At 43.5% G+C, this 26,150-nt stretch overlaps 1 long non-coding RNA gene across 1 annotated transcript in view; it reads right to left on the bottom strand.

The window, feature by feature from the left end:
- Positions 1-26,150, bottom strand: part of LOC145509059 (uncharacterized) — a 293,882-nt gene that overhangs the window by 198,929 nt on the left and 68,803 nt on the right. Inside the window, exon 2 of the long non-coding RNA XR_014055830.1 lies at positions 7,084-7,227. This is a non-coding gene — a long non-coding RNA (uncharacterized LOC145509059). The remainder of the gene's footprint in view (positions 1-7,083; positions 7,228-26,150) is intronic.

The following is a 26,150-nucleotide window of genomic DNA, read 5'->3' as shown; positions in this document are numbered from 1 at the left end:
GAAATTCCATTGGCTTCCAAATCTTTAAGTGACTCAAGAGTGGTAGACCCCAAATCTGGGTCCTGAGCCCCTGCCCTCAGCCTTATTGCTTCATTGATTTTATAGTCTTAGAGGTTGATAGATTATAAAACATTGTATGTAAACATAAGCATAATATCCCACATAGTTTTGTTTTTACACAAATACCAAAATACTAAGTTAATCAAAAAAATATAAGACTAAAGGTACAAAAAGGGATGTCCCTGGTGGCCCAGTGGTTAAGAATCCACCCTGTGATGCAGGGTTTGATCCCTGGTCAAGGATCTAAGATCCTATGTGCTCTGGGGCAACTAAGCCCTAGTGTCACAACTACTGAGCCTGCACACTCTGAAGCCCACGAGCCAGTACTGCAGAGAAGACTGCATGCCACAACTAAGACTCGACATAGCCAAATAAATTTTTTAAAAATAAAAATAAAGGTACAAAAAGCCTGATGGTCCTCTCCCATATCCTGTTTCTGCCCAAGGGGCTCCTTAGTCTGAATCTCTCTCCAGAACGTGCTCTCATGCATAGGCATGATATCGAAACACTTACCAACCAACCAGCCATCCAGATAGCACTCAGCAAAGGACTGAGTGGGGTCCTAGAGACCCCTACTGTGTCCAGACCATTTACCAACCAGGACTGAAGTTTCCCCGCATTTAAGCAACCAGGACAGTCACACATCTGTGTACTGAGACTTTGGCCAGCTGGTGCACAATCTTACAACTGAAAAGTTCTCCCCTAGGATTCATGCTCAGGTTCAAAGACTCCAGTTCAGCACTCAGTCCCCTCATCAGCAGCCCATCCCATTTCTCCCTTGTCTTTCTTGGATGTTATATGCCTATTTTACAACATAGTAAACTTTGAGAACTCCACCCCACTGTTTCATCCACTACCCACAAGGCTCAATCCTGTGCTTTTGCACAGAGTGGGTCATCAAGAAACACTAAATAAAAGCTATCCTGAGCTTTTGGAGCCACCCAGATGATCTGGACATCACTGCCATATAGACATGTGTTGTGGACTGAATGTTCTTGTCCCCACAAAATTCATATGCTGAAGACCTAACCCTTGGTGTAGCAATATGTGAAGATGGGACATCTAAGGAATTAACTGAGTTTAAATGAGGTCATAAGGGTGGGGCCCTGATCAGACAAGATTAGTGTCCTTATAACAAGAGACATCAAAAAGAGCTTGATCTGTTTCTCTCCCTGCTTCTCTCTCTCTCTCACACACACACACACACACACAAAGGGGTCATGTGAGCATTCAATAAGATGCAGACACCTGTAAGAAAAAGAAAAAGCCTCATAATGAAACCTACGTTTTCCAACACCTTGATCTTGGCCTTTTAGCCTCTAGAACTACGAAAAATGACTTTCTTCTGTTCAGGCCACCAGTCTGTGGTACTCTGTCATGGCAGCCCAAGATGACAATATGACATGACATTCCCATCGTTTTTTCATCCTCACAACCACCCTATGAGGTTCGTGTTGTCATCTCCAAGTAAAATGTATGAAAATCAAGGCTTAGAGAGGCCACCTCATATGTCTGTGTCTCAGAGGCAGTAAATCCAGCATAGGCTCAAGTCTCCAACAGACAGCAAAGCCCACGTTCTTAACCACTAGGATAGACTGTCTTCTAGAAGTGCCTCACAATAGAAATCACCATCTTCACTGACACAATGACAATAGCTAACGTACACGGAGTCCTTACATGCTGAGGTACCACTATGCACTTCTCATTTAAACTCACTTCATTCTTGCAACAACACTTTGAGGCAGATAGAAACATGTGCTCAATTAAGTAGCACCTAATAAAGAAGCCAGGGACACCCGGACTCCCCTCATCTCTCACTTCTACCAGTCTTCTGCTTTCTCCCTCCTTTCTCCTGTAGCCACCTTCACCAAACATTTACGATGAGTCACGTGCCATTTTGTTGGGCTGGGTGTGACTCTCCAAATGGTCTTAAATTCTTTCTGGGACAGGGCAGGGTGTGCCCTGACTTTTGTTCTTCCAATCCACAAAACGGCAGGATGTGGGAGCCCCACTAGTTCACAAGGACCACGTCTGGAAAAAAGCCAGACGAGATGCCTTCTGCTGGTAGCTTCTTGTTCTCTGTCTATTCACACGCAGCCCACGGCCTGGGACTGAGGGAAGCAAGTCACACCCAGGCACACGCCAAGGAACAGGTCCAAGCCCGCTGTGCTGGTGGAGCAGCAGCCCCCACCCTGCCCTCCTCAGCTCTAGCAGCCTGAGTCAGCAGCCAGCACCACGTTTCCCTTCTTGGTTCCGCTGAAGGCACACATGGACCAGTGCACCACCGTCCACCTTCCCAGCCTCCTCCAGGATATTAACAGAAGGTGTTGGATCCTTTTTCACTAGGGGTCAGAAAAGGAAGCCCTGCCTTCAAGAGTGACTCTCTCCCAAAGCTCCTAGAACAGACCGCATCTCCCCTAGATGTCCAGGCTTCCTGGAGTGGCTGCATCTCTCTGCAAGGCTTCGGGGTAGAGTCTGACATCACAGCATGCCCAAAGCATGAAGTAGTAACTGGGCCATGATCCAAGAAAATGTCTTTCTTCCCCACCGGACCCCCTGAAGCATCTATGTACCCTCTAAGAGAGGTTTGGTGAAGCTGAGCACACCGTTTCCTGCCACCTCCCAGATCTCTCACTGGGGAACCTGGCAGGGTAAGATGGCTGCTCCCAACAGCAGCTCCACACTCGATGCTGTGGCTGCCGGGAATAGGGGCTGGGAGAGTGTGTGGATTTTTTTAGAAAAGAGGACACTTCCTGTTTCAGAGCTTGTTACACCAACATTATCCACGGTGGTTTTCTTGATTTGTGTAAAGTAACACTGCTGTTCCCTTCTTCTTTTTAAAAAAACTTTATTGGCGTATAATTGATTTGCAGACTTGTGTTAGTTTCAGGTGTATGGCAAAGTGAATCAGTTAAACATATGCACATACCCACTCTTCTTTTTACATTCTTTTCCTATATAGGCCATTACAGAGTACTGAGTAGAGTTCCCTGTGGTATGCAGCAGGTTCTTACTAGTTATCTATTCTATGTACAGTAGTGTGTGTATGTCAACCCCAGTATCCCAGTTTATCTCTCCCTCCCTTATCTCCTGGGAACCGTAAGTTTTTTTTCTACATCTGTGAATCTACTTGTATTTTGTAAATAACTTCACTTCTACCCTTTTTTTTAGATTTCACATATAACTGATATCATATAGTATTTGTCTTTCTGTGTCTGACTTATTTTACTCAATACGACAATCTCTAGGTTCATCCATGTTGCTGCCAATGGCATCCTTTTGTTCTTTTTATGGCTGAGTAATATTCCATTATATATATGTATCACATCTTCTTTATCCATTCCTCTGTTGATGGATATTTATGTTACTTCCATATTCCTTTCTGTAGAGTTATTTCTAAAGACCTGTCCCACAGTCCCCAAAGCATCTGCTGCTATGGATGGTCAGCTCTGTCCAAGCCCAGTGCAGTCAGGACCCACCTGGGTTCACAAGAGGGGTCTGGAGAGGTCCAGCTGACTCAATTCTTTCCTCCTGCAGGAAATTCCCACCATTCAGTCGCTCCTTTAGACAGAGAAGCCAACCAGAACAAATTTAGGAGCCATAACTTGTCACCATTATCAAAAAGAGCCTTGAATATTTTATTTTCCTAACTGGTCATTTTTTCTAGCTTGTGTCAAGGGTCTGAGGTTCACACAATACTGTTCCAGTGTGAAAACTGTTGATTCTTTTATTTTCCTACATCTGAACTGAGCCTGCTCAAAAGCTCCCATTCCCAGGCTGAGTAGAAAAATATTATTAATACATCTGCTAGTTAAGTTTACCCAGCCTCTTCCCATTTAAGGTAGTTTCATTGACAGTAAATATTTTCTCAGAGTTTGATGTCACTTTCAGGATTGTTTCTTTCCTCCAAGGATCTCCCCTGCCCCTTCTCCATCCTAACATGGCATGTGAGTGTGAGGTAATGTTGCTGTATCCTCAAGGTGCTGAGAGGAGGGGTGCCTGTGACCCTCTGTTGAGCTCTGTGATACCTCCCAGTTCCTGGGCACCAGCCTGTCTACTACTGAACACTCTTCTGGAGCACCAGCCTGTCTACTGAAAACTCTTCTGGAGCACCAGCCTGTCTACTGAAAACTCTTCTGGAGCACCAGCCTGTCTACGGAAAACTCTTCTGAAGCACCCGCAACTGGTGATATATATGCTCCTTTTCCTTAACCAGGACAGGCCCCAGGGACCCTCACTGGTTGACTCAGCCCCATCTTGCTCTTGGGTGTCCCAGAGTGTCACCGTCAGTTCTTTTCTGAGGGCCCACTAAAGGCGCGGAATCCAACCACGTCTCTCACAGATCCAAGCCACATGGTCTGCTGCCTGGAATACTTGCAGCGGCTATGCAGCGGTCTCCAGGCCTCCACCCTGGCCACCCACAGGCTGTTTTCAACACAACAGCAGAGTGACCTTCTTAAAACAGAATTAAGGTCCCATTCATCCTTTGCTCCAAAACCTCCAGCTGCTTTCATTTCACTCAGAATAAAAGCCAAAATGTGAGGGACACCCGCTCCCTCCGACTTCACTCCTCCCCACCGGCACGCTCACATCCCTCTCACCCCATTCATCACGCTGGCCTCCTGGACTCCAACTTAGGGCTGAGAGAGAGAGGATGGAGAAGGAGCAGAAGGCAGAATCAGACAGGAAAAGGGTATGGACGGAAGGATCAGAAGCTAGGGGAAGGCAAGTGTGTCCGCAGGTGGCCCCATGGCTGGCAGACACGGAGAGAATGGCATGGAGCTGGTCCCTCTGCCCCGGTCACTCTGTCCCACGTCCACCTGTCCAAATGCCTGTGTCCTTCATGCCTTGGTTCACGTTCCCCCTCCACGTGGTCTCCTCTGCCCACTTGATGCTACAGTCTGCTTCCTGCCACCTCCAGCTTATGAGGCCCCACATCTTGTTCTGCATTTCCATTTTTTCACAGCAGTTACTACCTAGCAGAGTCTATAAACTACGTATGTATTATGTCTGTTCGTGTATCTGTCTTCCTCACTCCCTCACCCTGCCTCATTCCTCCAGAGCGAGGGTTCTTGTTTTGTTCACCAGGGCATCTCAAGTGCTTAGAATAAGGCCTGACACATAGTTCAGTTCAGTTCAGTTCAGTCACTCAGTCGTGTCCAACTCTTTGCGACCCCATGGGCTGCAGCACACCAGGCCTCCCTGTCTATCACCAACTCCTGGAGTTGACTCAGACTCATGTCTGTCGAGTCAGTGATGCCATCCAACTATGATTTTTCAATGAGCAAGGGAATCTTCCAGATCCTTTCCATCCACACAGCTGGAGGAGAGACCTCAGGCCCTTTTCCTGATGATATGCTCTGTTGGGCTACCGTTCCCACTGCAGCCACCCACCCCGCATTGTAGGCACCACCCACTGTAGGGCAGAATGTTCCGGAATTTCAGAGGTGCTTTGGAAATCCAAGATCTCTGTTTCGGCTTCTCCTCCAACCTATCCAGCGTTTCTGCTCTCTCCCTGTTCACCATTCCCTCTCCTCTCCATCACAGGTGGAGGGACTTCTTTTTCATCTGTTCCTTTTTCTCTCTGTGTATGCCTTCGGTTCTAACCCACTAAGCTTTAGTCTTAACATGTAGTGGGAGTTGGAGAATTCAGGACTCCTTTTTGTCTTTCAAGAAAGCCAGGATTTCTGGGCTATCATCTCTTTATGGTTCCAAAGACACACAGCCACTTGTCTGTTTTAGGCAATTCCTGCTCCTTCACTCTCTGGGACATCTGTTATGGGACATTCAGACCGTCATGACTAGAAGAGGTGCAGGTAAGGGGAAAGGCTGATCCGTAAGGGTATGGCTCACTGTCTCCCAAAATCTATTCTCTCCTCTGCTAGTGTTAGAGAATTGTACCTGGGCACAAGGCTGCCCAGAGGAAAACACATTTCTTAGCCTCTCTTATACATGTCTATACACATGAAAAAAATAGGTATACGTATATAAATATTAAATATAAATACTTTAAAAAATACTTTTCAGCCATTAAAAAGAAAGAAACCCTGCCTTTTGCAACAACATGAATGGACCTTGAGGGTGTTATCCAAAATGAAACAAGTCAGACAGAGAAAGACTAATACTGTATATTCTCACTTCAATGTGGAACCTAAAAAAGCTGAGCTCATAGAAGCAGAGTAGAACGATGGTTTCCAGGGGCTGGAAGGGTGGGGAAATGGGGAAATGCTGGTCAAAGTGTACAAACTTCCAACTATAAGATGAATAAGTTCTGGTGGTTAGCCCTGAGTCGGCACTCAGTGAGTGTTTATTAAGAAGACAAACATAGGAGGGAGGGGTAAACTGAGAGACTGGGATTGACATATACACACTACTATAAATAATAAGAACCTGCTGTATAGCACAGAGAACTCCACTCAATACTCTTCAACAGCCTATATGGGAAAAGAATCTAAAAATAAAAAAAAAAGAATGGAGGTATGTATATGGATGACTGGTTCCCTTTGCTGTACACATGAAACTAATACAACATTGTAAATCAACTATACTCCTATTAAAATTTTTTAAAAAGAAAACGAACAAATATAAATATTTTTCTCAATAGAGGAAAGTCTTCCCAAATGTAGAAGAATATAAACAATGCAATTCATTCAGAGGTAAGCAAACACAATTTGAGCCTTCCCCTTCTATGTGTTAAATCTGACCAGTGTTCTCTACATCTTCATACTGTCCCTGACAAAGCATCAAATCTAACAGGTAGGAGGAAATGATCTTCCTCTGTGATGTAAGTCTCACAACCTGTGCATTCCCTTAAGAACTCATTTTCCATGAATTTAACTACATGCTTCTTGGATCTAATTAATAGGATCAATTAATTAGGCTTTCAAGAAAGCCTGAATTTCTGGGCTATCATCTGTTTACGTCCCAAAGACACACAGCCTAAACCACCTTGGAACAGTAGCATGTTTCTTAGGTCTACCTAAGGCGTCATGCTGAAGCTCCCAGCACAGCCCTTAGTCTTACTTGATTTTATAAAAGTTTACTCCTCTGATCCTTCAACCTTGACCTTGCAGACTAAAGAGTCTTAGTCTTCACAGTCACACTTCTGCCAGCCCCGGATGGTTCCACTGTTCTTCTCCAGGTAAGAAGAGAGGTTGCTGGCTCTTCCTGGAACATCAACACAAGGTTTTTAAGAAAAATTGCCAGCAGTCTGTCTCTCCCCACCCACACATCTCTGCAAAGTGAATTTTACTCCCTCCCAATACCATTTCATCTCCTCTTTCTGCCATATACCCTAAGCTAACCTCATATATCCCATTATCCACAGGTTCCATCATTTTCCAGCATCTGCACCTTAGCGTGTATGAATGTAGTTTCCCTAGTACAGCACCAACAAAATGAGGCAGAAAGAAGAGGGGCTCTGAGTCCCCAAGAGAGCCTTGAGGTCACCCAGGAGAGGAAAGGAGGTGAATAAGAGACACCAAAGAAAAAGAGAAATAAGATATACTATCCCTTCAAACATCTGCTGAGTGCCGGGTGCTATGGTAAATAATTTCATGCAAACATTTCATTTAGCCCCTTCCCTCCCAGACATATATTATTAATTCCATTTTCAAAGGAGAAAACTGGTTCCAATGGGGTCAAGTGACTTTTCATGAGGTCAACTCAGTCAACAAAAATTGGAAGTGCTCCAGGCACAGGGACAATGGAAATTATTAAGGCACAGCACTCGTCTTTGTAGACACAACTCACTAAGTACTGATTAGTAGATGAAATAACCAGCATCTAAATAGTTGGTGCCATATACACACCTCTACACCTGCTTTTCCTGGAACCAGCCCTAATACACATGACTCCATGGTGTACATCTGAGTGGCTCCTCTGATGAACAGTGTTTAGCTTGAAGACAGAATGATTATTCTCTCTCTTGCACCAGCTAATGGGAGCCCCAGGCAGGCAGAGAGCATGCGCAGTGGCCAGAGCAAGATGAAACAGAGCCTGGCGGAGGTTGAGGGGACCCACCTGCAGAGGTGATACTCCCACTTCTGTCCACCCACCCCCTCTCAACACAGATCTCCCCAAAACTTCTAAGAACCATTTACTGGAAGGCCCCACATGTAATAGTGAATACTGTGATTCAAGGTAAATTATTGGCTCTATGAACTGGAGAGATACGCTTACCAAACTCAAGAAAATAGTTGAAGACAAGAATGGATGTGTGCTTCCATGTGGCTGGCCCACACAGAGGCTGGAAACAGGCCAACAGATAAAGAGGTCATTGTCATCAAGATTTACACTTACCCAGCATGGGCAGAAAGGCTGCAAGAGTTATGTGACTCACTGAAGTTCAAGGTTAACTGATACATCATAAAAACATAAAACCAGTGATTTCTGAAGGTGACCATTAAACACAGCATTCATCTTCTTGGGTCTGGAAGCCATTCAGAGTGCCCCATTAAATGCCTTTTTATGATTAGCAACCGGCCTTCTTTAAAAGATCTAGGCAACTAGTAGCCTTCTACTGGCAAGACAGACTCAGGGAAAGTGAATTTTTTTCCCCTTTATGCTGAAGTCACTTATTTTTTTTAAGTTATACTGAAGTCACTTATTTAAAAATAAACAAAGCTAACTAAAGGAAATTCTTATTTGAAAGCCAGGACACTGGTGCTTTAGCAACATACAATCACAAAACCAAGTTCCTTAAAATTGGGCCATGCTGCCCACAGACTCCTGCTCATTCAGTGCCCGGCTGGTGATCTGTGCCCTGGAACGTACGCTGTGTCTCTTACGGTTAAGTGATGCATATCCCATACAGGGAAAAGTGAAAATGACTGAGGAATTTTTCTAAAGTTCAATTATTTTGCAAGGATCAGGATACCAGTAGATGTCTTCTAAACCTTCAGAGGTGATCCTGTAAAGGAAGCAGACATTGGAAGAGGAAGAAACAAAAATCTATTCTTATGAAAATGTCGAGGAAATCTTCTTGAAGAGCTCCTTTGGTGTAACCCCCTCCTCTGAGGACTTACAGTGTCTGCAGATATCTGAACACACATCTCATTACCAGTGGTTGCCCAACTGTCATCCCCAATCAACTTTCTCTCTCACTCATTCCCACTATAGAAGCCGAGGAAAATCAGACACTTGCTTTCCAAGCCTCTCTTGCAGCTAGAGTGGTCATGTGATCACTTCTGACTAGTGAGAAGCATAGGAACATCTGCTGGGAGGCATCTGAGAAAAATTTTTCTCCCTAATGGGAAGAAGGGGGCTCATTTTGCTCTCAAGTTGAGGGTTCAGTCATTTTGCAACCATAAGGGGCAGATCAGAAGAATTCTTTACCAGTATTAGAATCCTAGAATTGTTTAGCCAGTCCTAGAACCACCTGCCTACAAACCTCTTAGTAAATAAACAATAAAACATCTTTTGGTTAGGTCATCACTTGTGGGCTTTCATGTTATTTGCAGCCAAAAGCATTCAACAGACTACAATGAGCATACAGTGTTCTCACTCCAAACAGGATTTGGTACTTCAAGGCAGCCCCTAAAAGAAAATCCTATTCTGTCAAGCATCAGTGCAGATTTTTGCTGAAAATCATAAGGAAATCTGAAGAAGAGGTTCCATTCACATGCTACCCAGTGCAGTTTAATATAAATCCAGAATCAATCAATTGGTTTCCCTTCCAAGTCCCACTTTGCACTCAGTTGCCTTAGTTCCTCTGGACATTTATCCCGTGCAGATTTCACAGCCTTGTTATCTTCAGATTGGAAATTCCCAATTCTCAGTGCCTTTTTTTCATCTCTGGCAATTTAGCTCCCTCCTGGATTTTCCAATCATGAGTTCTTACACTTGTAACTCTACTTGGTAAACAAAAGATACTACTTAGTAGGATCTGTCCTCTTTGGTGGACACAGTTTGTGGATAGTCAATAGCAAGTAATCTCTTCCATTGCCCAAGTTTGATTGGCCAACTGAGAAGGAAGGAGGAAAAGGAAAGGAAGAGAAAGGGGTGAAGAAAAGAGAAGGAAACAGAAAGAAATAAAGGTAAAGCTTCCTTTACCTTCCCTCATTGCTTCCTTTTCTACCATTAACCCCCTCTTCCACCTCTCCCCCCACCCCCAAAAGAAAAAAAACCAATTCCTTCTATTCCTTCTGCAACTTTCTGCTTTTTGGATCTCCTTCCATTAACTGAAAAAAATTTTTTAAAAGAACAACCTATATCCCCATCTCCCTTTTCTTGCTTCTCATCCACATATTCGTCTGACCCATGGCTTCAGCCTCCCATCGTGGCACCAGAACTGCTTGGGTAGAGTCCACAAACTTTGGTGCCCAGATGACCTATCCAAATGAAATTAAAGTGCCACCATGACAGTGTGGTCCTCCTTCATTCTGATGTGGTTTCTATTACAAGCTGGCTTCATAAGAAATCTTTGGGCCATAGCTCAAGTTAAAAGCCCACAAACTGAAAGACTTTCAATCCCCCATTATTGCCAAGGCACACACACTCTCCAGAGTCCCTGTGTCCCTGTAAGACACTCTGCCCAATGGTGACAATACTGGCTCAGGCTTGACTAGGGTCACATCCACCCAGGACTCTTGTAGGTGGAAACCAACACCAATATGATGGAAAGTGCAAACTATGGTGGCCAGCAGTGGAGATGATGAGCAAACAGGCAAAAGACTTTGAGGTTTTCTGAGATACTTGCTGCTTTTCGCCCCACAGGTAAGCTAAGTATGTTCTGGGGAGATGGTTTCCAGCACTTTCTCACCTGACTGAAGTCAGGGATACCCATGCTATGATCTCCTCTGCAGGACAGAAAAGTAAACCCTGGGCTTCAAGAAGTTTTGCCATTCTTTCTGTATTCTTTCTAAAAGCATGAAATGTTTTGTTTTTTTTTTTTCCAACTTCCAGAGATTTCCTACCCATTGGAGCTAAAAGTTGAAAACCCAGAACCTGGTTCTATCCTTCAAAATCACCACTGACTGTCTATGGCCAGAAGAACCCACGAGGCAGCTGGGCTTCCTTCCCTGGGCTGAGGAAGGGTGCTTCAGGCTGGGGGCCTGGAATTTGGAGCGTTCTTTTGTCTCACGATTGTAAATGGCATCAAATTGAATCATGTGGAAAGGAAGAGGAGGGAGGAGCTAGGAGGGCTCTTGTCTCGCGGCAGCACCATGGCTGAGCTCACAGCTAAATGCCTTTTCCATCCCCTGAGGTCTCAGCTTGATTGGGTGACATATTGCTGGCCTCCTCTTAGCCCAGCCATCACTTTTGACTCAGTTCTTGTCAGGCATCAGGAGGCCAAGGAAAAGGCTGGAGGAGTAAATCAGGCATCTGTTTATTCAAGTGTTTTGCGTTCAGGTTTTTTTTTTTCTTTGCACTGTGTTCTTTCCCAGCCCTACTTGTAGAAAGAGCTGCTCTGCCAGAAAACCTGGTAGCACCAGCTGCTTCAGAGGACAGGCGTCCTAAACAGAGCCCAGAAGAGGCCAATCACCTGCCTGCTTGTCTGAGTAGGTTTCATTCGGACAGTGTTTGCTAAATGCAAGCTGCCTTGGAGGGCACACAGGGCTCACGTGTACATATGATGGGAATTCCCCAGAAGACACATCTTGAATCTCATCACTGTGTACATTACAGAGCTGTTTTCCCACCCACATATGTGGGATGTGGGGAGAGATCCTGCTTTCTTACTATGAATCATTAAAAAGAAAAAAATAGTGCTGGGGATACACAGCACTTCATTCTGGAGCTAGAATGAAAGGCTCACTTGCCTTGCTTTCATCACTATTGCACTCATTCTTCCACTGGCACAAACCAGACCTCCGAAGCTTGGCCAGGCCCCCTTTCCTGAGCCAACACTGCCTCCTAGGAAGGTCCTAGAAATTATCAGGTGGAGCTGGCTCCTGTCTTTACAGCTGAGTTAGTCCCATTGCCAACTCTCTACCTTATGAGAATAACAGTTCAGTAAAATTATTACATCACGTGAGCCTCCCCCTCTAGACTGCAAGCTACATGAGGGCAGAGACTGTGTCTTATTCGTCTTCTATGCTCAGCCTCTTTCTTGGTACATAAGAGTCACTTTGTATGTATTACTTGAAACACATTGGCTATTTTCTGAAATTAAATGGGCTGCGTTCTCATTTTTTCTATTCACCAAGCAAAGTCTTTGCTATCATCTTCTCTCATACCTTTAGGAATCTCAATCAAGGCATTCGGAATTTCTCCAAAAAATTTTTTCTCCAAAAAACTGTCAAGTTTCTCTAAGCCAGCCCTGGTTTACTACTATTATTTTCAACATCTAGCTTCTTTTTTTCTTTCATTTCCAAAGTATCTTAACAAATTACACAGTCATCTGTGTGAGTTTGGCCCACTGAGAAGCAGACACCAAGAAGAGATTACATGGGCAAGGATTGTATTAGGGTAAATAGTTTCTAAGAGATGAAATGGAGAGGGAGTTAGGGAAAGCTGGGGGAGCTGTAGATGGCCCAGGCAAGTCCCAAGAGGGAGAGAAGGGTAGAAGCCTCCAAGGTTGCCAGCAGTCTAAGGAGGGTTTGGCAAGATAGTCAGAAACTCTGGAGCCAAAGTTGGCCATCAGAGGATACGCAGGCCTCCCCGGAACGGGCCTGCCTCAGTCTTCCTAGCACATTCAGCCTCAGGCTGGAAACAGCCTATGAAATCATGACCTTGACACAAATGGAGAGATGGATTTCGGAGCTAAAGTCCTTGGTCAATTACCCTCCTGTGATTGGTGATCTATGAAGCAGGCACACTCACAAGGCTACCCCATCACTCTACTTGGGAAAAGAAACCCTGATCATCTTCATGTTAAGAAGCTGCAGCCATGCTTCTTGCCCTCCCCTCAGCCAGATGAAGTCCCAAGCTTTGAAACAACAACCATTACAAACAAAGCAACCGTCTTCCAGGTGGTCAGAAGCACCCAAGCTAAGTCAAGCTATGATTCACCCTCTCCTACCACAACCAGGCCTGGAAAGTGACCAGAAGCTAAGAGCTACAACAGGGCAGAAGTGTCATCACATGTTGGCAAGTGACTCTTTTTTTTTTATTTTTTGTTTTTTAAACTTATTGTTTTGCATCGGGGTACAGCTGATTAATGATGTTGTGATAGTTTCAGGTGAAGAGTAAAGGGGCTCAGTCATACATACACATGTATCCATTTTCCCCCAAACTCCCCTCCCACCCAGGCTGCCACATGACATTGAGCAGAGTTCCATGTGCTACACATTAGGTCCTTGCTGGTTATCCATTGTAAATATAGCAGTGTGTCCATGTCCATCCCCAGCTCCCTAACTATCCCTTCACCTATCCTTCCGCCCAGCAACCATAACTTCCTTCTCTAAGTCTGAGTCTCTTTCTGTTTTGTAAGTTCATTTGTATCATTTCTTTTTAGATTCACATATACATAAATACCCCAACACCCTCACCTTTAGGTGTGATAACTGTGCGTTCTATAACACTAATTTTTAACTTGGCCAATTTTCCCCCCAGTTTGGCAGTGTCTGAAGACAGTTTTGTTGTTACAACCAGGGGAAAGGGAGCGCTACAGACATCTACGGATAGAGACTAGGGATGTGCTAAACATCCTATAAGGCTCAGGACAGCCCTCACAACAAACAATTATCCAGCCCAAAATGTCAGTAGTGAGAAACCGCTCTAGAGGAAAAGACTGAACACTCAGCTCCAGTCACCCAGCCCAGTAACTAGCTTGCTAAGGTACTCTGACTAGCTGCCCCATCGTCCTTCCCGCCTCTCTTACAGTGCTTTCCTTGACCTTCCAGACTACCTGCACTTGAATCTTTAACTCAGGAAATGCCCTTGGGTGAACACAAACTAAGACACCGAGTTTCTGATATGTCTTCAGTTCCTGATTCCAGTGCTACCTAAGACACAAACAATTTACACCAATAGTGAGAGTTAGCCAACTATACAGTTTTAGAATGATCACAGTCAACCTACAATACCACTCTCACATCTAAGAGCAATTGCAGGGTCGAGGGGTTATCAAAACCACCCTCGGTTTCAGCTGATGGGCAAATCAGACTAGACCTGCTCTCTTTATGCAGTTTTTTTTCCATTCAAGGACCCACTGCATTCTCTCGTCCAAATCTCTATTGAGATTGAGGTGACCAACCATCCTAGTTTTCCCAGGACTATCCTGGTTTTAACAATTTAAGTCCCACTTCCCAGGAAATCCCTCAGTCCCGGGTAAGCCAGACAGTGGCTCCACTAATTAAGATTCACCATTTGAAGGGTTTCACTCTTGGAAGCTTGCCTAGCTAGTGGATATTCCAGGCTCCATTTGAAATCAACATGAATATTCTTGTGGGTCCAAAACATCAGGCAAAAGGGGCAGGGTAGAAATGAGTGACTGGATCCAGGCCCACTCCCCAAGCTCATAACATTACTAAACACCGGATCGACAGGCTGGTTGGACTGAGAGACATCCCCCAGGGCCACAGGGAGCCTCTCAACAGTGAGGTATCACAGCTTGGTGGTGAGATCATGCCTAGAAAGACTTCTGAAAATGCGAACTGCTGAGAGCCATCATTAATTATATATTAGAGGGCACTCAGGCAGGCGAGCTGGCATGTGCAGCCAAAGGAAAACCTCAGCGGTCAGAGGTTGGAATCAGAGACTGCCTCATGCTGTGACTGACATCAGCCACCTCCAATAAAGGGGTGTGGCCCAAAAGACTGTCAGCCTCGGGAGCGTCAAAATCACAGCATGACAATCTTGTGCTTGGGGAACAGGGGGATTTCTTGGAGAGAGACTCAGAGACACCACACAGGTCATAAAAATAAAACCAATAGACCTTCAAATCTCAAATCGAAGAGAACCCAGTATTACCCTGCATTCTAGGGGTGTGTGGGAAAGTCTTATCCTCAGGGAGCTCAAAATCTAGCCATAGAAATGAACCAAAAGAGCACAGTAGGATGTACAAGTACCTACCGACAGACAAGTGCAACAGACAAGTTCGCTAGGAGGTTGTGACACTCATTTCTGCTACAAGTGTTTGTTGAGCATTACAGAGCATTAGGTGCTATGTCAGATGCTACATATCCAGGAGGGGAAGTCAGGTATCCCTGACCTTATGAAGCTCATATTCTATCAGACATGAAACTTCTGATGATGTAATTATATAGTTTTTCCAGTAGTCAAGTATGGATGTGAGAGTTGAACTATAAAGAAAGCTGAGCACTGAAGAATTGATGCTTTTGAACTGTGGTGTTGGAGAAGACTCTTGAGAGCCCCCTGGACTGTGAGGAGATCCAACTAGTCCATCCTAAAGGAGATCAGTCCTGAATATTCATTGGAAGGACTGATGCCGAAGCTGAAACTCCAATACTTTGGCCACCTCATGAGAAGAACTGACTCACTGGAAAAGACCCTGATGCTGGGAACGATTGAAGGCAGGAGGAGAAGGGGATGACAGTGGATGAGATAGTTGGATGCCATCACTGACTCAATGGACATGAGTTTGGGTGGACTCTAGGAGTTGGTGATGGACAGAGAGCCTGGCATGCTGCAGTCCATAGGGTTGCAAAGAGTAGGACACAACTGAGCAACTGAACTGAGCTGAATTATATAATGAACATTTGGTCAACAAATGAAGCAGAATGAAAGCAATAATATTTGAGCAAAAACAATTTGGAGCTTAAAATGATAAGCAAGTCAGTGTTGTCAAAATTCAGGTGGACACCAGGGAGGAGGATTACAAGGGAAAGGAACCCATAGCCAGTCAGAGACTGTCTCTCAAGAGCCAGAGTGACCCTGTCAGGAACCGACTCAACTAAAGAAGCTGACCCTGGAGAAGGCAGCAGGGGGGCCCAGCAGTGACCAATGGAAGAAAGGGGGCAGCCACCAGGAAGGCAGACTAGGTCTCAGTCTGAAAGGGCCACTTAACTTCCAAGACTGAGTAAAAGCAGTTAAGGTATGACTGGCCTGCTGTGGAAACTACCTGGTAACTACAGGTGCTGGTCTCACCTTCCTCCTCCATCCAGTCACTCAGTCAGTACTTACCGAGACTCCCCACTCTGTGCCAATCACTGTGCTGCAGGCTGGGTTCATACCGTGATGAAAGAGACATAATGTCTGTCCCCAAAGGAATGCTGTCTAGTGGGGGAGCTGGACAAGTAAATAAGAAGTTATGGTGTGTGTGACAAAGCTATAAGGGGCAAGTAGAGAATGCCAAGACCGTTCCTCCCCCTGCTAACACATTATTCTACTCAAATACAGTCCTACCCAACTAATCCTGGCTCTCTCACTTTGCCTGCTATGGGTGCCATTTCCTCCCCTAACGCCTTATTCTCGCTGTGAACAGGTGTGTGGTGTTTCCTCCCCCCACCCCCACTATCATCTAGCTGAGTTGTACTCCCCTCGCACAGTCCTCCTATCCACATGTCCTGTCTTCCCTTTGCTCTGCCATGGTGCACACGGCATCCCCCTACCAGAATGCTTAACACACTCAAGGCAGTTCTTGACTCCTGTATCTTTCTTCTCTACTAGACTTGAGAAAAGAACCATCCATGCATCGCTAGTGCTGTTTCCCAATTCATTCATTCAGCGCAGTGCTGAAGGTTTCTAAGCGAAAGAATGAATACATGAATGAAATGGGATGATCAAAAAATGCAACTCCTGGCAACCAAAGACAAGAGTAGATATATGTATAACTTATATGCTTTGTTGTACAGCAAGAAACTAATACAACATTGTAAAATAACTATACTCCAATTTAAAAAAATAAAAACTAATTTAAAAAGAAAAGGAATAAGGCATGGGGTTGATGATTCTGAACAAACATAGGCAAAGATGACTGTGTCAACTGGCAGGATTTTTTTCCCAACAGTTTTCTCCTTTAGTCGTTTTTTTTTTTTTTTTTAAGCAAAGAATTGCACATACTTAACATGTACAATTTGATGAGTTTGGACATACACAAACAGCCATGGTACCATCACCACAGGTAATAGGTATACCCAACAATTCCCAGAGAGAAAGCTGACCAAACTGAGCCACTCAACCCCAGAGTTGGTCTTTTGAGCTACTCAGACATTTACAGTCAGTCATACTATATTAATCAGTGATATTTACAGTCCTCAGGTGCATCCCACCTGTTCAAAAATATGAATGCCTTTTTGCATGCATAGGTACACATGACCTGCTATTTAGCCTTTTAGTCAGAAAGAAAAAAAATACATTTGTTCACTCAGAACCACAGTGAATAAGACCCTAAAGCTCTCTGTAGTTTAACATCTGGAATTCATCACCATATGCTATTCAAAGAGCCTGCACCAGGGAGATAGGATAACCCTTAAAACTTTTACAAACACTGAAGTGGGCTGAGGCAGGGTAGATTACAAACCCACCTTCAACTTAATTTTGCTCCTGGACAACTAGTTTGCAGGTCGAGTGGCATTTACTAACAGAACTAAGGTTGACAACAGCATTAAAAACACATTGAGTTAGAAGCAGAAGGGTGGGGAAAATTGAAAACCTTTGAGAAAAATCCAGGTACTTCTCAGTATATGGCTTATTTCAGAACTTAAATGTTTGGTTTGGTTTCTTAAGTGGTTTCTTCCTTCACTTTCACTTTTCCCCTTCATGCTTTGGAGAAGGAAATGGCAACCCACTCCAGTATTCTTGCCTGGAGAATCCCAGGGATGGCGGAGCCTGGTGGGCTGCTGTCTATGGGGTCGCACAGAGTCGGATACGACTGAAGCAACTTAGCAGCAGCAGCAGCAGCAGCAGCAGCAGCAGCAGCATTACCTACAACAGGAATCTTAACCACACTTTACCCGGGAGTAACGAGGGTGGTGTTCTTAGGACTATCCAGCTCCTCGCCCTGTGCCATGTGAACTGCATTCTCTGTCCCTCAGGAGTTCTACAATCTCAGTGAGCTGGTAAGTTATGGGTCCTTCACCAGGCAGACTGCCCTGGTCTGAGCACTGTTCTTAGTGAGGAATTGGTGCCCCACGTGAGAACTTCAGTCACCTTGACAGTCACCCTGGAAAGGAAGTCTTCCTACCATGGAAGAGCCATGGGGACCAAGAGGGTGGAGGAAGCCTGCAAAAGAGTCAAGAGTCATGAAAGAGAATCTGCTGGTCAAAAAATGAGAACCAAGAAGAGTGGACTCTGCAGTCAGAGCTGAGATTTAGTCCTAGCCCTGTTTTTCCTTTGTTCATTTGGTTGGTTTTTTGTTTGAGCTGGGTTGCTTTATCTATCTGAGCCTTAGTCTCCTCATTTTTAAAATGGTAAGAGTAATAGTATCTATCTAATTAAATTGTTGGGGATATAAGTATTCAGTTATGTAAAACGTCTAGAATGGAGCCAGACTATCTGTAAACCTCAATAAACGAGTGTTATTATGCATTCAATAGTGCTCAAATTCCTACCGGTTGTGAGTCTTCAGTTACAGTCTCTTGAGGACAGGGAACATGCACATTTATGACACAGCCTGTATACAGCCCCCTAGATTAGAAGGTTTTGAATACTGATCACATATACCAAAAATGTCAGAACTAAAAAAAACTTGATAAATTGTCTAGGCTGAGTGCTTTCCAAAATTTTCTTTTAGACCCATAACTTGTCCTTCAAACAAAAAGTTTCTGCAGAAATTCAATACAAAACAGAGCAAAGGTAATTTGGTTGGCGTGGGAGTGACAGGGTCCGGCAGCAATCAGTTACCTAACCCTCACAGACATCCCTGCAGTGATCCCCAGAAGCATATCCACAAGAACCCCAAGTCCCCAGATAACACAGTGAGAAGACAATGGTCTGTACAACCTCCTATTTTATAAGTAGGAAAGCTTATAAAACTTCTGGAAAACTGAAACCCAGAAAGGTTAAGTCACTGCCCCAGAGGTACACACAGATAGAGTATAAAGCCAGGTCCAACTAAAACTCTTTGCCACCTGATAGTCAGTCCATCCGGAGAAGGCAATGGCACCCCACTCCAGTACTCTTGCCTGGAAAATCCCATGGATGGAGGAGCCTAGTAGGCTGCAGTCTATGGGGTCGCTAGGGGTCGGACACGACTGAGCGGCTTCACTTTCACTTTTCACTTTCATGCATTGGAGAAGGAAATGGCACCCCACTCCAGTACTCTTGCCTGGAGAATCCCAGGGATGGCGGAGCCTAGTGGGCTGCCGTCTATGGGGTCGCACAGAGTCGGACACGACTGAAGCGACTTAGCAGCAGCAGCAGCAGTCAGTCCATCATTACCAACAGAAGAACTGATAAATTTGTCTTTGGTGCTCTCTGACCTTCCTCGATCATACTCTCTTTCCCCCATCATCTCCCAGTCACCCAGTGCCTTCATTCAAATCTTTGCCAACATGACACTGTAAGTTGACTGGACTTCACTTAAAAATAATAAGTAAAAAAAAAAAAAAAAATTGACCATCACTAACACAGCCCTCCACTCCAGTACACCCTCCCCAAAGTATCCCATCCTTCACAACTTTTCAGGCTCTTCTTCACTCTCAAAACTTATCTGCTTTCAGTCCTGTTCCCTCAAGCTCCTGTTCATTACTGATCTACATGATGACAAATCAATCAGTAAAGAGATAGTTTTGAATGCTTCTTCATTACCCAAATAATTTCTATGAGTGTATTTTAACAAGAACTTTCTAGCAACCCTTTAAAGACAAAAAATATTAAGAGGAGATTCGTGTTGACCAGTAGGAGGTTTTAGACATATGCTCCTTCAGATCACATCAAGCCTCAGCTTACAACACTAGGACTCCTCTCCCATCGGCACCAGTCACTTTGGCTACACTTATGACCCACGTCATAGTCCCATTTCTCATTCACCTCCAAATTCAGTCAACGTATACTATTGTTGGGTATCATAAGCAGAGGGGACTTCTGTTAAGTCAGAAGTGAAAGACTAGAAGGGGAACATGAAAACTGAATTAAATATCCCAAAAAGAAACCTGACACAGCAACCCCAGCTGAACTTGCCACAAAAAGTTCCCCATCCACCGTTCTCATGTACCTGATGTATAACTGTACCTGAGCAGCACCGAAATCACAAGCACTTTGATTGTACACAGGGCTGCACAAGTGACTGGCAGTCAGAAGACCTGGGTTCTAGTCCCAGCTCTGCCATTAACTTGCTGTATGGACTTGGAAAATTCTCATTCCCTCTTTAAGTCCATGTATCCTCAGTTGTAAAATAGAGAGTGGGGCTATCATGGCTCAAAAGTCCTTCAATATATACTTTTGTATGATTTTGTCATTCTTCAAGGTGTTTACCCTATGGAAAGATGGTAGCGATAACTGGCCTCCAAAAACATGTGCTCCTCTTCCTATAGCTTCCCCTTCTCCACTGAGAAGCAGAAACCTGCCAGGGACATCTCCGTCTGCCCGACCCCCATAGGTAAGACCAGGTGACTAGATCTTCCCAATAGAATATGAGCGAAAGTGATGCATGTCACGTCCAGACAAGGTGATTAAGACACAGCTATCCCTCTTCCACACTCTCTTCCCCTGTCTCTGGCCAGACGCAGAAAATTCTGAGGGCTTAGGGGAGGTAGAGCCACAAGACAAAAGGAGCCTGGGTCCTTGAGTCACCACTTGGAGGAATGCGCACTAACCAGGCATACTCATGCTAGACTATTCCATGAATGAGAATTAAACTTTTCTTGGGTAAAGCCACTTAAATTTGGTGGATTATTTGTTAAGAGCAGCTAGCATTTTTCTAACTACCACAAAAAACACAAAGTTCTGTTAAGATTTAGACCTTAGATACAATTTGAAAAATATTTATGAAAAGTGTTTTGCTAAGAGCTGGGAAGATTGAACAGTGAGAAAAAGAGTCCCTTCCCAGGCTCAGACCCAGTAGAGCACAGAGACACATGTTCCTCAGTTCAGTTCAGTTCAGTTCAGTCGCTCAGTCGTATCCGACTCTTTTGACCCCATGAATCGCAGCACACCAGGCCTCCCTGTCCATCACCAACTCCCAGAGTTCACCCAAACTCATGTCCATAGTGTCGGTGATGCCATCCAGCCATCTCATCCTCTGTCATCCCCTTCTCCTCCTGCCTCCAATCCTTCCCAGCATCAGGGTCTTTTCCAATGAGTCAGCTCTTCACATGAGGTGGCCAAAGTATTGGAGTTTCAGCTTCAACATCGGTCCTTCCAATGAACACCCAGGACTGATCTCCTTTAGGATGGACTGGTTGGATCTCCTTGCAGTCCAAGGGACTCTCAAGAGTCTTCTCCAACACCACAGTTCAAAAGCATCAATTCTGCGGCGCTCAGCTTTCTTCACCATCCAACTCTCACATCCATACATGACTACTGGAAAAACCATAGCCTTGACTAGATGGACCTTTGTTGGCAAAGTAATGTCTCTGCTTTTTAATATGCTATCTAGGTTGGTCATAACTTTCCTTCCAAGGAGTAAGCGTCTTTTAATTTCATGGCTGCAATCACTATTTGCAGTGATTTCGGAGCCCAAAAAAATAAAGTCTGACAGTATTTCCACTGTTTCCCCACCTATTTCCCATGAAGTGATGGGACATGTTCCTAGTAGAACATATTACTATATATGTTGCAAAATGAGATAAATTTCATAAGAACAACAAAGATCTACAGAGAAGGGAGAAAGGGAGAATGAATAAAGCCCACCCAACTCACTTCATCAAAGACTGTTCTGCAAAACATCCAGGTGAACAATAATTAGTTCCCAGATTGAGTTGAAATTATGTTTCAGTTCAGTTCTGTCTCCTGACATATGGGGTGACCCATGCTGTGATTAACACACATGGTTTGGGGGTGATAGCTGCTCCCCCTGACACACCAAGGGTCCCAGCATGCCCCATGCTCAGCCCAGGCACAAAGGATGTGATTTGCCTGGGGTTGTAGTTCATCCTTTCCTAACTCTTTAATTCTCACAAATGGAGGAACAAGATATGACAGACCCACCAACCACCCAGTGGGACTGAGGGGAAATACAATTACCATCATGAGAAAGCAGTCCAAAAGGGCTGATCCTGAGGTATTTCAAATTTGCTAACACCTCTGAAAGGAGAACAGTTGGATAACAGGTGGTCACTAGCCACTGAAAGTTACTCTAACCTACTTAGGGGTTGAGAATATTGCCATTTATTACTTGGGGACTTGTCAAAGTATTACTTTCATTACACTAATAAATACTGTAAATGTCAAAATAAAAAATACTCTAAGTTCTGGAACTTGTCTTATCTAAATCTATATGATCTGGAAATACTTAGCAAGGGAGCCCTGTAATACAAAACAGATACACAAAGGGTCCCAAGGAAAGCCCTTGGGAAATGCCAAACTATTAATTACATATTAAACTGAAACTCTCTTTAACAGCAATTGCCTCAGCTGCAAAGAACAAAGCCGAATACATTCCAGGGAAGGAGGAAAGGAACCAAGTTCTTTGGCTCCTTCCATTAAAGGCCCTTTAAAGGTGAAACCAATTGTGATGGGTATTTGAATTTTGTTTAGATTACAGGGAGAGGAGAGGAGAAGCTTGTGTATTGCTATGTTTCAAATTTTTAAAAAATATGATTTTTTTTACTGTAATCATGAACCTAAACTAAATAAAAAAGGAAAATTTGCCAGAGAGACTCTTACTGCCTAGAAGCCCTCTTCTCACATGGAATCCATGTCATTTTTCAAAATTTAAAAATATGTATTTTAATTTTAAATCTGAAAAAGAAGGAGAAATAACAATGTGCACTCAAAGGTGAATTTCACATACACACACACTGAAAGTGAATCACACTTTTTGAGGATATCTACTGTGACATAGAGTTTAACTATGCAGTATATGTTCTCTGAATTGTTTTACAGAAGAGCATAGAATTTTATAACCATTAAGCAGCTGATGCAGACTGATCTGGTCAAATTCAGAATGCACATGAATGTGACTAGCATACAGTGGAGATAGTCTGACAGATGAATAGCCAAAAGAGCTCAACCTCCACATAAAATCCAGTAACTTACCTGCACCACCCCAGCTAAGCCCAGCCTAGCTCTGTACTCTTCCAAGAGCCATAATCACCCACAGTGACACATCCTTGGGCATCAGCAGCAGCCCCATAATAGCTAACATGCTACTCCAGGCCTATAAAGCCTGTTTTTAATTTGTTTATCTTTATTTATGTGCCGAATTCCCCCACAGCCTCCTTGATGAAGCCATTAAGTGCTGGGTTCGAAGCTGGTGCAATCCTTGTTTTTCCTTTGACTTTTGCCATTCAAATCTGCATCTCCACCCAAGAGTCCCTGGTTGCCAGCTGGCTCTTGGGTACCTGCTTGGCAGACACCACTTACTCTTTTATTCCAGGCTACCTGGCTTCTTCCTGCCACAAGGAGGTTTTCCCAAAGCGGATGGAAGGCATTTCACACAGGATGAGCAATCATTTATGTTGTGTTTTGCCACCAAGTCTCTTTATTGCTTCCCTGGGCAGATCTGATAGAGTTCCTCTGAACAGCTGGAAAGGATGTGAACCTGGGAAGTTTCTAGTCAGTTACCTCATTGGCTGTGATCATGACATTGGTAAATTTTATTCTGTGGTTCATTTTTTTAAATCTACTCATTTTTCCAAAAGTTGTTTCTGCCAGTTATACATTTTTTTAATCTGCAATAAAATATTAGTAATAAAACAAGAATTCTTAATGTGCAAGATATTGTTGAAAATACTTTTCAGACCCATCCAACTTGTTACATGTAGCTATAAAACTAGTCTTACCTTGAGCCATATTTAAAATCACAGTAGTAGATTCAAGGTAGCAGGAGTATAAAGTTTAGTCAGGTGGTGTTGAACTAGAGGAGCTATTCCTCCTACTAAAACACACACACACACACACAAATTAAGGTGAGAAAATTTTTCCGTGAAAAAAATCACGAAAGACTGATTCATATCATGTATTTCAGAAAACTGGACATGGAGAAACTTCCCATTCAGCATTTGGCTATATTGACAAAGCCTCAGTCTATTAGAGGCACCTCCCTGGCAAGCAGGAAGTGCATGTTCTTAGGGTTTCTCCAGCCCCTACAAAGACCAAGGACTAAGTGTTGAGTTCTTAGTTGAATGGTCAGTTCACTTTGCTCATTTCAACTTTTCTAGCACTAAATCAATTGATCTGTATTTCCAAGGGGAAATAAACAAGTTGATACCAAAAGGATGATGAAGTATATATAGACACAATGTACACAGAGTAAAAATGAACTCTAATGTAACTACTAATCCAGATTCTATAATATATAAGTACATAAATATAAGTAAAATAGTAAGTATAATGTGAATAAAGAGTATATAAGTAAAATATTTAGAGCTTAAAATTATATAAGTACATATACTTATCATAAGTAAAGTAAAAAAGCATAAATTAAATAGAGTATAAAAGCAAAGCATATAAGCCTAAAAACATAAGTATATAAAAGTATATAAATACTAATTCAGGCTATCAAAACAATGAATTCCTTAATATTTAGATGCTTTGTGATAACTGCTTCAACTCTTTGAGGAGGAGAAAAAAGTCTGTTACAGACATCTACAAATGAACCAATCACCTGTCCACTTTACCTGTACAGACACGGCCAGTACAGACAAAATAATTAGAAAATCAGGCCACAGTTTTTCTTGTAAATGGTTATTTTTGTTTGCACAAAATTTGCTTTTTTGTTTGATAATAATTATAACGCTACCTAAGAAACTTGATATGAAATGAAATATTTTCTTATGATGTGATTTTATACTTCACCCAATTTTATGAAGAAAAAAAGTATTGATAAATGTGTCAAAAGCAAGCGATGTGAAAAAGAAAAAAAAAAAGCTATAACATTTCTAATTTGTATGCTACCTTGCAGGATATTCACTAACTTTAGGAAAATAGATAGTGTTCTGCTGAAATCCTCAGCTGTCTCCCTGTGAACTTCTAAGAATAAAACAGGAGAAGTCCATTTCACCTCAGAGTATTCCTGGTGTTCATGACTTCTCAGTTTCAGATCAAATTTGAACCTTTTGGGGTTCAAGTTTGTTTTCTCTCAGTGATACATGGTTTCCTGTTTATAAGAAAAAATAAAAGTCCTTATTTAAAAAAAAAAAAACTCAAAAGGCCTCCTGGACCTTGACTCCCTCTTACAAAACAACGTTTTGATGAGTTAAGTGTAAATAAATCCAAAACATATGATTAAATTTCCATTAAGAGGCACACAAGTTTAAAAATTATGAGGAAAAAATTCTGGGCAAAACAGGCTTTATGCTTTTGCTAACCCCATAGCACTTGAAAAGTGGCTGGGTGTGTCCAATCATTGCTGAATTTGCCATCAGTAAGCGAATGCACCTTTCCAAGTTTCTAATGTAATGCTCATCATTTTAGTGCCCCATTCATCACCCCAGAGCTTTGCCACAAGAACAAGTGCCAACATGACTTTATCCGGCCATCTGGTATGTTCCGTCCAGCTTGCACCTTGGAGTCTAGGCCCCCCAGCTTCTCCTGAGGAAATGGTTCCAGGCCAGGATATGCTAATCCCAGAGCTATCCTAGGAGATACAGACTATCCCCAACAGTTCAGAAAGTGGAGCAAAAAACGTGGGCAAAGAGACAGGGCCCTTAGCCCTCCACAGCTGAGGAGATATCCTGGAAGACCCCTCTCCACCATGAGGAAAAGACTGGGTTCTCAATGCATTAATTGAAGTGAAAGGACTATTTTTGTCATCTGTCCCTCTTTACTATACACTAGCCTAAACTCTCCCTTTAGTTTGCTTCAGCAAATATTGGCAGTGAATCAAAGAAGTACTGTAAGACCATGGATCTCACTTTCAAACTAAACATGGAAAGTAAGCAAAAAGGAGCTGGGGTAAGGCTCTGAAGCGTGATAGGTGTGCTCATTTTCCTAAGGCACATGTTCCTTATGACACCCCACACTGCCTACATCATGGAAAGAACCCTCAAAGGAGTCTCCAAACGTCAATGTCAGTATCTCCAGGTGCTCTGCAAAATCTGAGAACTGTAAAGCTAGGAGAGGCCTTACAGGACTGTCATCTCTAATCTACCCCGACTCTATAGATGAGGAAACTGAGGCCCACTGATGCTGAAGAGACC

Source organism: Giraffa tippelskirchi, chromosome 6 (assembly GCF_054371585.1).
Source record: "Giraffa tippelskirchi isolate mGirTip1 chromosome 6, T2T-mGirTip1v1.2.pri, whole genome shotgun sequence".
Classification (NCBI taxonomy): domain Eukaryota; kingdom Metazoa; phylum Chordata; class Mammalia; order Artiodactyla; family Giraffidae; genus Giraffa; species Giraffa tippelskirchi.
Note: the sequence above shows the minus strand (reverse complement) of the source record. Positions and strands in the feature narration are given on the sequence as shown.